Source organism: Echinops telfairi, unplaced genomic scaffold (assembly GCF_000313985.2).
Source record: "Echinops telfairi isolate 266 unplaced genomic scaffold, ASM31398v2 ScPeMD7_4;HRSCAF=17, whole genome shotgun sequence".
Taxonomy (NCBI): Eukaryota; Metazoa; Chordata; class Mammalia; order Afrosoricida; family Tenrecidae; genus Echinops; species Echinops telfairi.
In genome coordinates this window covers 6,880,079-6,892,924 of record NW_022103900.1, presented here as the reverse complement: position 1 = coordinate 6,892,924, position 12,846 = coordinate 6,880,079, and the positions used below count along the sequence as shown (strand labels likewise).

The following is a 12,846-nucleotide window of genomic DNA, read 5'->3' as shown; positions in this document are numbered from 1 at the left end:
TGTTGTACTTGTCCTTTTGTGCCTGACTTACTTCACTTAGCATGATTTCCTCCAATTCTTCCCATGCAGCGATGTGCTTCATACGTTCATCACTGTATTGAGTCGATCTTAAAAAACATTTTACCAGCTTTTATTCTGACTAATATATATCTAATAGATTTTCTCTCCCATTTCTAAATCGGAGCCCTCTTTCCAGATTTTAGCCCATTGAGTTTGTTGTCTAAGCTTCAGCACCATTGAGGCTCAGAGCGAAGCTGCCCTAAGGTGGTTCAGTGTAACTGAATGTTTGCTTGAGAAGGTTTTTTGCTCAATGTTTCCCATTTATTCTAAGTACAGCACTAGGCCAAGGGCTCTCTTTATCTTCCACATAATCCTTCCCTCTTCTTATCTTCATGCAAAATTCCTATTGAGGCAGGAGGGACTTAGGGATGGACTTTTAAATCGGGCACAACCATTCACCACTATTCTGGAAAGCCTGCCTGCAGAATTGAGTAACATTTGCTTGCTGCACTGATTCCTTTTCAAGAATTCTTTCACATTTAGTCTAGCAATACTAAAACTTTTTCAAAAGAATTACAATAATGGAACATATAATTCTTGGCAATGTTTTGCATAGATTTTTCTCTAAAATGTCATCTAGAGCTTTGTGGTGAGAGAATTGGGGCGATGCAGGCAAGCTATCATTTTAGCCATCAAATTCTGAAGTTAGTAGAGGAAACTGTTGGAACTTAGCAATAACAGGCATCGCTACCCTAAGGCCTAAGTAACCAATATATTCCATAATACATGAGTAGTTGGAGAAGTATTGGAGCTTGTGCTATGTATAGCCTAGCTACTGAAAATAAAAATGCATGATTTAGGGCCAATGGAGAAGATTGTAGCCATTGGTACGTGTCTATGTCAGTTTAATACAAAGGAAAATCTTTACAAGTATAAGTGAAATATAGAGACGTGAATGTGTGGGAAAATGATATTTTCTTTAATTTTTTCCTTAGGGAATAGTTGTACTTTTTCTGAAATCATTCCATGTTAAAGTCAGAAGGAAGCTTAGAGACTGTCTTGTTTTACTCCCCCATTTTACAGAAAGACCCCCATCAGTTTGGTGAAAATACATGTTATTTTGAATCGTATGGTTCACGGCTTCTATGCTAATCAGTTTGTTTTTAAAAAGAAAATAAATGGTTTGAGATACTGAATTAAATTTGCCAAGAACAGGTCATCCCCACAGCCCCAGGGAAGGTCTGAGAGCAGGTCTGAACGAGCAAGGTAGTTTGGGTAGAGAAATTGAAAAGCCGCTTTGTTTTAGGCTCTTTGCTCTCTTGGCATTCTGTAAGACTTGCAGTTTCTGCCAAACTCTCCTCAGTCTAAAGTTTTCCTCATCAGAATGGAGTTCTCTCCTTGAGCGAAGGGAGCAAGACGTTGAATGATTTTAGCAGAAGCTCCTTCCCTTCGCCTTGTATCGCCTTGTCGTCCCAGCTCACCTTGCATTCTCTTTGTCTACCCCTCCAATGTGGTTGCTGACACAGCTGAAGCTACCTTTTAATGTAGTTTTTGGCTGCTGCTTTTTGCTTTGTTTACCACTCTGACCCTCAGCCACCATCACGTGATCCAATTAAACTCTGTATGCACAGCAGTGGAAAATCAGATAATTGGTAAAATGCGCCCAGCATGCATATACGAATTGGTGCCTTTCTGAAGCCATTCATTCACAGAGAGTGCATATGGACTCGTTCAGCCTCAGCGGGAGAAAAAGAAACAAAAAGGGGGAAAAACAACTGTATCCAAGAAAGAAACCACATTCAGGTGCTCCGTGATCAGTGCTTTGCTAAGTGTAATATGTTTCTGGTGATGAATTTTGAAAGCAGGGTGGATAGTATTAACAGATTTCATGTTTTGCTAAAAGTCTAACTATTGTTTCCTTCCTCTTGAATCTTCCAATAGGCCTCTTGTGCCACTGGGTCTTCGGAAGTGTTCCAGAGGTCTCTGCTTGGGAAAGCATCAGGGTAAGGTGCATGGTTTCTATTCTATGAGGCTTGTTTTATTTGCTGTAAACGCGCTCTGTCCTCACCTCGCCTCCTGTACTGAACACTGCCTTTATTGCGATTCAAAAACCTGCTAGAAAAGCCAGCTTGCAAGTGGGCATGACTTTTCTCCGCCACAGGCAGTATGTGTATCAGAAGGGAAGTGGTAGGGACCTCCTGAAGCTATCCGCCTACAATTTGCTGGATGGGGCAAGTGAAGCCCCCACACACCCCCATATGTGGATGCATCTATTATTCTTGAAATCAGCAAGATGATATGCACTTGCGTTTGCTCTCTACGTCCCTTATAGTTCTGATAGCACCCAAAACCACCTGACACCTTACAAAAAGGATTTCTCCCAACCTGGCACAGGAAGGCTGAGTGGGAAGGAGAAAGAAAGTAAGCTCAGGAAGAGATAATTTGTATAGAAGCAGCAGATTATTATCTGTAAAAATACTCTATAGCAGCACCACGTTCTGTCTCACAACAAGGCTCCGTCATGCTCGTCAGAAAAGACGAATGCCAAAGACAAGAGGCATTCTGAGAAAGAATGGTTCAATATGCCATTTAACTCATCTAACCAAAATCACTTGACGTTTTGAAACCCTTGAAAAAGTGCTCTAATTGTGCTACAAGTGGTTAGTCAGTAATTCTCAAATCTATGCCTGTCAATGTGGTTTCTCTTCTTACTTTCAAAATGACTGGCCTGAAGGATATTGTCTCTCTGAAATCCTGGGCCCTTAGACTCAGAATGCCCAGTGAAACTCATAGTTCTTCACATCTAATTCTTCTCATTCACTCTGTGTTTGTAGCATATCCACTGTCCTTCCATTTGTAAAAGAATGTTGAACTCCCATTCATCTGTTAGAATTCATCTGTCACTGTATTTTTTAAAAAATAATCATTTTATTAGGGGCTCATACAACTCATCGCAATCCATACATACATCATTTGTGTCTAGCACATGAGTACATATGTTGACTTCATCATTCTCACAACACCTGCTTTCCACTTGGGCCCTTGGTGTCAGATCCTTATTTCCCCCCTCCCTTCCCCCTCCCCCCTCCCCCTGAACCCTTGATAATTTATAAATTATTATTATTTTATCATAGCTTACCCCATCATTATAATCTTTTCTGTCAATCTCAGTGTAATCATTCTAGCCCTATGATATTTGTATTTCCTGGATTACCACCAAAGTGTCCTAACCAAGGATCTGTCTGTCATGACACAGCCCCTGATTGTAAATTTATCCTGAATGCCATTAAATTGTTCCCTCAGATTTCATTTTTAAAATCATATTATAGTCTTGCTAACAAGCCTCTACTGGATCCCATCTGTATTTAGGATAGCAAAATTCCAAACGCTTCACACCAACCTTAAAGGACTTGTCTGTTTCCAAACTTTACATTGAGCCTTACACTCTTTTCTTATGCAACATTAACTACCCCTCCTAGGAAACTACTCACTGTCTGCTCTAGTCTCCCTCCTCTGTCCTGGTCATGTTCTTCCTTACTTATGAGATATGTCTCTACCCATCCATCTTCGACCAAATTCTATGCAATAGTTTGAATAACATCCTATTTTCTATATGAAATGTTCCCACTGGTCCTTACCTCTCATATTGCTCCTGTATTTAAAGAAAATTATGTACTGTTTAACACCAAACGATTTTCTACTTCATGTGTGTGGGTTGTTATTGTCGTTGTTCAAATTGAGTGGTATTCTAAGTAACTTTTGTTTTAACCCATCAAATGCCCCATAAGTACTCTCAGTTGCCTTCTCCACATTCTCTGCCAACCATCTGCCTCTGTAGACATGCTCGGGTGCTCGCAGTTCCCACAATTAAGTTGCTTTGGCCCAGATCTGCTTATTGTTCATTATTGGATGTGCCCCTAGCTTAGGATTTGCTTCCTCCTCACCTCTGTGCTTGCTTGAGCCAGATTCTCAAAATACTCTTCCTAGGGAACGTCAATTGTCATTGGTTCCTGTCTGTTGTTTAGAAAAAAATTTTGTGCACATGGTCAACACTTTAGCTATACTACAAAATTTGTAAGAGATAAGATCTGTTTTATAGTCTGTCAACTTCTCTAATAGTATACCACCATGCTGGGAAAATAATATGAGCTACAATATATGTTGATGTGCTCACTGGGCCTGCAGACAGATTCTTATGCCTATCAACAGAGCTCTTCTTTGTCCTCTTTTTTGCATTTTGATTTCTTTTGTAAGTCAATATTCCAAAGATAAAAGACCCAACATTCACACTGAATCTAACTCATGAGAAACAGATGTACAGGTGGGCTTCAAAAAGTTCATGGAAGAATGTAATCAAAAGATAATAAAATTTTCTTTTTTATTTGAACCTTTTGAAGCCCCATAGTAACATAGAATTTCATTTAACTTTTTTTTTCTCTGTTAATTTGAAGTCAATGTCCTATAATGTAATAATTATTTTAAATTGTACAATTCATCAGCATTTAGTACCGTCAGAATATTGTACAATCATCAGCTCTATGTAATTATTTTTTGATTACACCAGAAGGAAACGTAAGCCCATTAAGCAGTCAATTCTCATTATCTCCCTAGGCCCTATTAATCTCTTCTCCTGGCCCTGTGGCACAGTGGGTTATGCATTAGGCTGCTAACCACAAGGTCAGCAGTTCAAAAGCACCAGGAGAAAGAGGAGTCCTCTACTTCTGTAAAGCTTTACAGGAGGGTGCTGCTTTTCGGTAGAGTCGCCATGAGTCAGAGTCGACTGGATGGCAGTGACTTCGTGTTGTGTTGTTTTTGCCGTTGTTTGTTTCATAAAGATATCATCATGCCATATGTGACATTTTTATTCTGGCTGCTTCCACGGCACAGAGCGTTTCCAGGTTTGATCCCTGTTGTCACATTGCTGTTACTACATGGATGATATCCCGTTGTACAACTTTACAACATTTTCCTTACCCCTTCGTCATTTGCTGAACGTTTGGGTTGTTTCTACCTCTGACTTGTTAATAGGCTGCTGTCAGTGTGCTATGAATATACATGTTTTCGTTTGAACAATTCTTATAGGTTCTTTGGGGTCGATAAATATCGGAGTAGATTTTCTTGGTTATAATAAATCAATGCTTAACTTTTCAAGGAACTGTTTAGCTGTGCCTATGTCAATGACACCATTTTGCACTACACTAGAAATGTACAAAAATTCCAATTTTTTTACATCCTTTCAACACTTGTTATTTTCCGTTATTATGATTACAATAGCTCTCTTCTAGAATGTTAAGTTATAACTCATTATGGTTTTCATTTGATTTTCCTTAATGACTGAATAATTATTTTTTCTTGTGCTTATTCGGCATCTGTGTATCTTCCTTGCTTAAGTGTTCTTTCAAATGTTTTGCCCATTTTTATAGTATATTTTTTAGAGCAGGGTCAGGCTTGCAGAAAACTACAGATAGTTCCTATACATCCCTTTTCCCTCCTGCACTACATTTCCCCTACTATTAACATCTTGTGCTAATGTGGTACATTTGATATAATTAATGAACTGATATTGATGCATTGCTATTTGGGGGGTTAGTCTCACTTGGTTGTGATGTGTGATTCTCTGAGTGTGGTGCGAGATGCGGGTTTCTGGTTGATGATTTTGCGCCTGTATTCATCAGGGATGATGGTCCACTGTTTCCTATTCTTGTGATGTCTTTATTTGGTTTAGGTGTTAGGATAGTACCGACCCCATACAATAAAGGAGTATGTGTTCACCCCGCTTCTGTTTCCTGGATGACTTTAGGAAGGATTCTTCTTCAAATGTTCAGTGGAATTTACCAGTGAGCGCCCTTGTCATTGTGGGCAAAGTTTTATTACTGATTCAATCTCTTGTAACAGGTATTTTCAGGTTCACTCTTCCTTCATATAGTATATTTGGTCATTTTTGCTTTTAAAATAAAAACCTTTATTTTCATAATCGTATTTTATTTTTTGCTTCCGTCTGTCAAGATTAAATAAAGCTGAGGTCATAAGAAAGATGACTGCTTGAAAATAAGTCTAAATAGAAATATAAATAAGTAGCATTAAGACATTGTCTTAATAAAAAGTCGACAGTGAGATGAGAAAATATATCTTATGTGTCAAAAATATCATACCCTTAACATCTACTTTTTCTAGAAAGGTAAATTGTTCAGAGATTCCAGATGGGAAACGTACTCTCAGTATTTCACATAGTGAAATTTTACTGGGGAAAACAGAGTACAATTGTTTGCTTTCTCTTGTGATGTTGCTTCTCTTTAGAAACTGTCATTGGTTTGTGTGTTGTTTGGGATCCTAGAAAGGCAATTCTGACTCAGAGTGACCTCATGAGATAGGATAGAATTCTCCCACACGGTCTCCAGGGTTGTAACCTCAACCTGAACAGATTCCCAGGTCTTTTTCCCAAAGAACCACTGGCGGATTCAAACTGACAACCTTGAAATTGGCAATGGGCATACTTGTTGTACCACCAGAGCCCAAACATAAATGCACGTGAGTGTGAGTGAGAGAGAGACAGAGACCAAAATAGATAGTGCTTAAGTATGACATTGATTTGTAATTGGAAGGCATTGGAGACTAGCCAGACAGTATTATAATACCTCAAAAAATGACTGTCCTCCCTATCCTACAGCTGTATTTCTTTCTCTGTGCATCCAATGTCTCTTTCAATATGAGATACCTAAATCATCTGTTAGTCTATGAAATCACAGAAAAGTAGGCGCCTTCCTTCTGGATGGAAAAGGACTATCTGATGAACTAGATAAAGCACTCACCCCACCCTACACACACAAGCCCACTGTACACAGAGTCCAGCTGCTTCTCATGGTCAATTCATTCAATACATTTTATTGAATGACTACCGTGTGCCATGTATGCATGATGTTGGGCATAGGGTTCAAAACACAAACATGATCTCTGTGTTCCGTTTGTCAGAGATCTAGTCCCTGACACATCCTACTTTCATCGCACACAGAGTGCAGTAGTGCAGTGGAACAGAACAGTGGAAGACTCCCATATCAGGGAAAGTTAAATCGTAATTCAGCAATGACCTCAGAGCATTTGCTGCCTGGGAAACAGTTCATGGTGTTGCCCAGGAAGTATAGTGACACTGCACAAAGGGGCATCTGTTTTTAGCTCTAACCCTGACAAAAAAGTAATTCTTTCTGCCAAAGGGAGTAGAATAATCTCTTCCCTTTGCCCCAGCGCACTCCAAACCGCTGATCCAAGAGGGAATGCTGAATTCTCAGAAGACACAGAAGGCCGGGGGTCAACCAACCCAACAAGCAGCACATCAGGGGTTAGCAAGAGAGCAGGAAGCCACCGTGGTGCCGAGCAGACTGGAGGGGGGTGCAATCTGGAAGCCATTGAAAGAAGGGCTATCTCATCTGCCAAGGGTGAGATAATCTACCAGGAACCTAAGAGTTCGGTCATGAAGAAGTAGCCAGTCACAGAAAGGACAACCGGAGACAGACAGGCGAGAATTGGCCGGACAAGCTAGTTTTTGTTGTAGCAGTGTAGAATAAGCAGGTTTGCTTTTCAGCTCTGCCACTGCCCTGCTGTGATACTGTGTAAATTACTGAACTTTTCTGAATCTCAGTTTTCTTGTCTGTAAAGCAAGCTTGTGAGAAGGTGAGAATTAGGAGATGAATGTCAAGTAGGTATTCATGACATGGCACCTACTCTTATTCTCAGTCATCACCAAGGAATGACTTGGTGGTCAGCCAACATGCTTACTGCGGTTATCAGTCCGGTATCAAATCAGCGGCCTTGTCCCTGCCGGAATGTGACACACTTTGTAATGTACTCACTGTGATTCAGCTCGTACTTGTGCTCTCTGGCACCGACTCAGCCCCTTCTTCGTGATCATTGATATACTTGAGTCCCCTGTTGTGGCCACCGTGTATATGTTGAGTGCCTCCCTGCCTAGAGCAGTAGCTCTGAACCTGTGGGTCACAACCCCTTTGGGGTTGAACGACCCTTTCACAGAGGCCACCCGGTAGCAAAATAACAGTTAGGAAGAAGCAGCGAAAATAATTTAATGGTTGGGGGGTCACCACAGCATGTGGAACTGTATGAAAGGGTTGCGGCATTAGGAAGGTTAAGAACTACAGGGCCTATCTCTTAGCACGATATTGGGCAACATTCTTTTGTGACCCAGAGGGTTTTCATTGGTAAATTTTCAGAAGTAGCCCTCCAGCTCGTTCGTCCTCCACTGTCTGAGGTTCTTGGGGCCAGGCATATTCCTCACTAGTTTCCCCGCGATCACAGGTTTGAAGGAACCCCGACAGTGTAGTACATTAAGGGTTGGGTTGCTAACCACAGTGACTCAAAACCACAAGCTCCTCCCCAGGAGGAAGAGAAGGCATCTCCTCCCATACACCTGTGGCAACCTTGGTAACCCCCGGGAGGGGTTCTCAGCTCCTCAGTGTCTCTATTGAGGCAGAAAGCACTCGATGGCAGTGGGTCTGGTTTTGAGTTTGTAAGCCTAGTGTTTACTCATAATATGTCATCAATAACTGTGTAATACCATGCCTTGCCTTCGTCACGTTGTGCCACCTTTTCAGACATTTGTTTGTACTTGAAAAACTCCAGGAAGAATCATGCAGTATATGTATTGATGTATACAGTATGTATGTGTGTGTGTGTCTGTGTGTGTGTGTGTGTGTGTGTGTGTTGTGAAGAGAAAATGACTTCATGGCCTAAAAGCTGTGAGCAGAATCCCTTTCCTATTCAGTAATGGAGATATCTAATCATGGGACTTTTATAAATATTTATGGACATTAAATGCTAATAATAGCAAAAAGGACTGAGGAAGACTCTTGAAAATGGAAAATTTAGGCATTTAAATTGTGTGGCTATTTGGCTATCCATAAAAATGCATTTCATACGAAAAGGTTAAAGAGCGCAGGACTCACCCAATCATGCAAATGATGGACATTCACGATCGTCCCTCATTTCCTAGTCATTGTTGCTAATGTTAGTCTTCGGGCTCACATGTAACCATTTTGAAAATCCTGAAAATTGCATGAGCCCTTTTGTTAGAGCCTAGCCTTTCCTGTGGTGATCTCACTGTTAATTATTTGCTAATAAGTAGCTTCACTCCAAACACCCCAATACCTGGTTGAGCTGCCAGAAAGAAAGAAAGAAATTACAGACAAAGTAGCAATATCTCCCTGGAAGGATAACATTATCACGCCTTCCCTCGGAAAGAGCTTTTGGTATCAAATTCACTCCTCAGGTTCTGACACCCTCTACTATGTCATTTATAGGGGATCCGGCAGGCTCGCCTTCCTCCCAGGCCTTCCATTTGCTAAGTAATCCCTGTAGTCAGTACTGAGGATCTATGTTCGAATCTCCTTAAAATCACACAGTTTTTAAATAAAAAATATTTAAACAGCTGAAAATCAGTGTCCCAACACTGCTCTAGCTTCGTGGAAACTTACCAGTTGGATTCATCTCATCTCTTTTTATTGCCCAAGTAATCATGAGTTTCCGCTATGCAGGGCCCACCATGCATTTTAGGAACTTATAACCAACAATCCTGAGCAATTTAGTGGACTGTCTGTAAAACAGTCGATCTATGGTGCTGGTGGGGAAGTCTTGAGGATTGCTTGTGCTTGGCAATAACCAGACCATACATTGGCTTGGTACTTGAATGGGTCATTCTGCTAAAGCAGTAGAAAGATAAGCAAATGTGTCGTCTCTAGACTTCAGTGGCTGTTTGTCATGCAGGCCACTTATGTTTCTGCCTCTATTCCTACATCTAGAGAATGGAAATAATGTCACCATTCCATAGCTGTATAGTCAATACTGACTCATAGTAAACCTACATTAAAAAAACCCAAAAACCTCCAAAATCCATGCCATTGAGTTGTGACCTTATATAACAGGGTAGAACTGCCCTTGTGGGTTTCTGAGACTGTAACTCTTTACAAGACTAGAAAGCCTCCTCTTTATCCCACAGAGTGGCTGGTGGTTTCAAACTGCTGAACTTTCAGTTAGTTGCTCAACATATAACCACTCAGCCACCAGTGCAGGACAGGATAAAATGGCCCCATTGATTTCTAAGGTTTCGAATGTTCACAGAAACAAACTGCCATATCCTCTTTCCATGTAAATAATGATAGCATTCCTTTTGAATTGGGGGGGTGAGGGGTGGGAGAATGAAGTATTAGACATAATAATGGTTTGGGGGGAAATAGACCCGTGGCACTGCAGACTAGGTGACTGGCTGCTAATCTCTAAGTCAGTTGTTCAAACCCACTCTGTGCTCTGAGGGAGAAAGATGATGCTGTCTGCTCTTAGAAAGTTTTACAGTCTCAGAAACTCAGAAAAGCAGTTCTACTCCGTCTAAACAGTGGCTGTGAGGAGGAAACGATGCAATGGCAATTGAGATATAGTCCAGAGAACCTTGGCAGTTGGGATATACTCAATAATCCATTATTGTTGTAGGCTATGGGTCCCCTTCCAGCTTATAGTGATCTTGTAAGTAGAACTTCCTCATCTGGTTTCCTGGGCTCCACTCTTCACAGACAGAGCCTGTGGTACAGTGGTTAAAGCTCTCAGCCGCCAACTAACTGTGGTTGGTGGTTCTAACCCACCAGTCACTCTGGAGAAGAACGATGTGGCAGTCTGCTTCAGAAGAGATGTATAGCCTTGGAAACCCCATGGGGTAGTTCTATTATGTGTTAGGATCACTCTGAGTTGGAATCATCTCAACAGGAATGGCTAATCCTCATGGATTCCAGAGCCAAGGTTTCTCTCCTGTGGAGCAGATAGTGAATTTGAACTCTTAACCATTTGGTTAGCAGCTGAGTGTTTAGCTGGTACACCACCAGAGCTCCTGCTCAAGAATAGTACTGTTGTACTATTCTTAGTTGTAGTGCGTGGAACTTAGAAGACAAGCTAGTGCCTTCTCATCAACTTTTGTTCTGTTGGCAAGTTGTGGTGCTGGCTGTTCAGGCTGAACTCTAAGGTCTCCTTTTGTGAAATCTATTCCACTATTTCTGCTTCTCCTCTCTCAGAGCCAGAGATAAGTGATGAGAGAGCAGACCTTACTCCACAGTCTGCACCAGCATGACTTCTCTGCTGTCTAGGCTAAGTGCCCTTTTTTTTTTTTTTTTCAATTTAAGACATTAATTTTTTGCTGTCATGTCTTATTGTGGACTTTATATTCTTCTTCCCCGAGATCAGTAGGGCAGGCATCCTGTCTAATTATCTGGAAAAGTTAGAGAAAACCATTAGAATAGGACAATTATCAAATTCCATAAGGAAAGGGTAATATCTTTAAATAATATTTAGTGATTTGAAGTTAGAACAATGCTTCTTACCTAGAAATTGGGGCTAAAATTTTATTGAAACTCATTTTATCAAAAAACAAACAATTTACTATACTTAGTGAAGTACACATCCTATTAGAAAACTGGACATTTATAAATTATACATGTTTCTAAGTTAGAATTTGAGACAAACAAAAAGGTTAACAAGATTCTTTAGCTCTCTGAGATAGGTTTTTCACCAATATGGCTGAGTCCATTTTCTCAGTAGTTTGGCTATTGAGCTCCACCATAATGTGATGTAATGATACAAGATGACGGACTCGACTGTGCGATGAAATATGCTGTACGAAAACCAAGAGTCGTGGGAAGACCTTGCTCAGGTTATATAGCCCTGATGACATTTCCTCGGTTTGTTGCCTACTTCACATAGAAGTACATGCTGTGGAAAGCTTCTTTGTTTTGTGCTGATCTGGATCCTGTGTCTGGCTCACAACCTCTGCTTCTTTGTACTTGAGGCAATGGCTTATCATACTGCCTGCTGAACAGCCTGACATGTGTCCCAACATCTACCTGCTAATCTTTCATTCATCCACCTCGGGATCCACCAGCCGTGGACTTCCTGCTTCTTCTTCCTGCTCTGTGGCTTTTTAGCCCTGGCAGCATACAAGTTAGGAAGAGCCCCCCGCTTAGCAGCTGACCCACAGACTTGACCTGAACTGGGTTTACCCTCTTCTATAACTGTGAGAGCCACTTTCATGCTATAAATTTCTTTCTTTTTATATATCTAAATGTCAGTGGTTTTGTTTCTTTTGAGAAACCAGCTATCCACACTCTGTGCTCTTGAATCTCAGTTTAAACAACAGTTTAAAGGTAAGGTGATGTGTATTGCAAATTCACAGTACAGCTCAGGAGGTGAGAAGTTATGAACTCAATAGAGGAAGATAAGCATTCAGCAGTTAAGAAAATAAGTAACATTGAAGAAATATCCCATGTATCATTCCTGATTCAAATCACCATCATTTATTTCTCAGTCACAAATAACACTGACTAAATTGGATTGTGTAGACTTAAAATATAATAATTTAGAACATGGCAATGAACATATTGTGACACACATATAGAAAATATGGGATCAAATGGAAATTAAACAGCACCCCTAGCAAGGGATTTCAGAAAAAGATATTTTGAGGGTTGGCTATATTATTTTGGGATAAGAACATGAGGATGATTTTAAAGTGTTTACTGACAGTTGGCAAATCAATTTTTCTGTTTTTCTCTGTGTGGTGCAGATGGACGCTAACATCTTCCAAATTCATCTCTCAGTTGTACATGTGTGTAAATGAAAACCCACTGCTGTCGAATCGAGTCTAACGCTTAGCACCCCTATTCAACAGAGTCGATCTGGCTAGGAGGGTTTCCAGATGTAATCATTCTTTAGTGGAGCACACTGCACACCCTTCTCTGGGCGAGCAGTTGGTGGATGCAAACCGCCCCCCTTTTGCTGAGCAGAGAATGGGTTAGTTGGAATGTG

General features: G+C 40.8%; 1 protein-coding gene across 3 annotated transcripts in view; it reads left to right on the top strand.

The window, feature by feature from the left end:
* B3GALT1 (beta-1,3-galactosyltransferase 1) overlaps positions 1-12,846 on the top strand; it is a 490,113-nt gene that overhangs the window by 196,911 nt on the left and 280,356 nt on the right. For 2 of the 3 annotated variants that reach the window (XR_006680911.1, XM_045299055.1), the window contains one exon: positions 1,942-2,003. The gene's annotated coding sequence lies outside the window, so the exon portion shown is untranslated. Of the gene's footprint in view, positions 1-1,719; positions 1,804-1,941; positions 2,004-12,846 lie in introns of those variants that run through there. The other variant, XM_045299059.1, reaches the window with a different exon arrangement.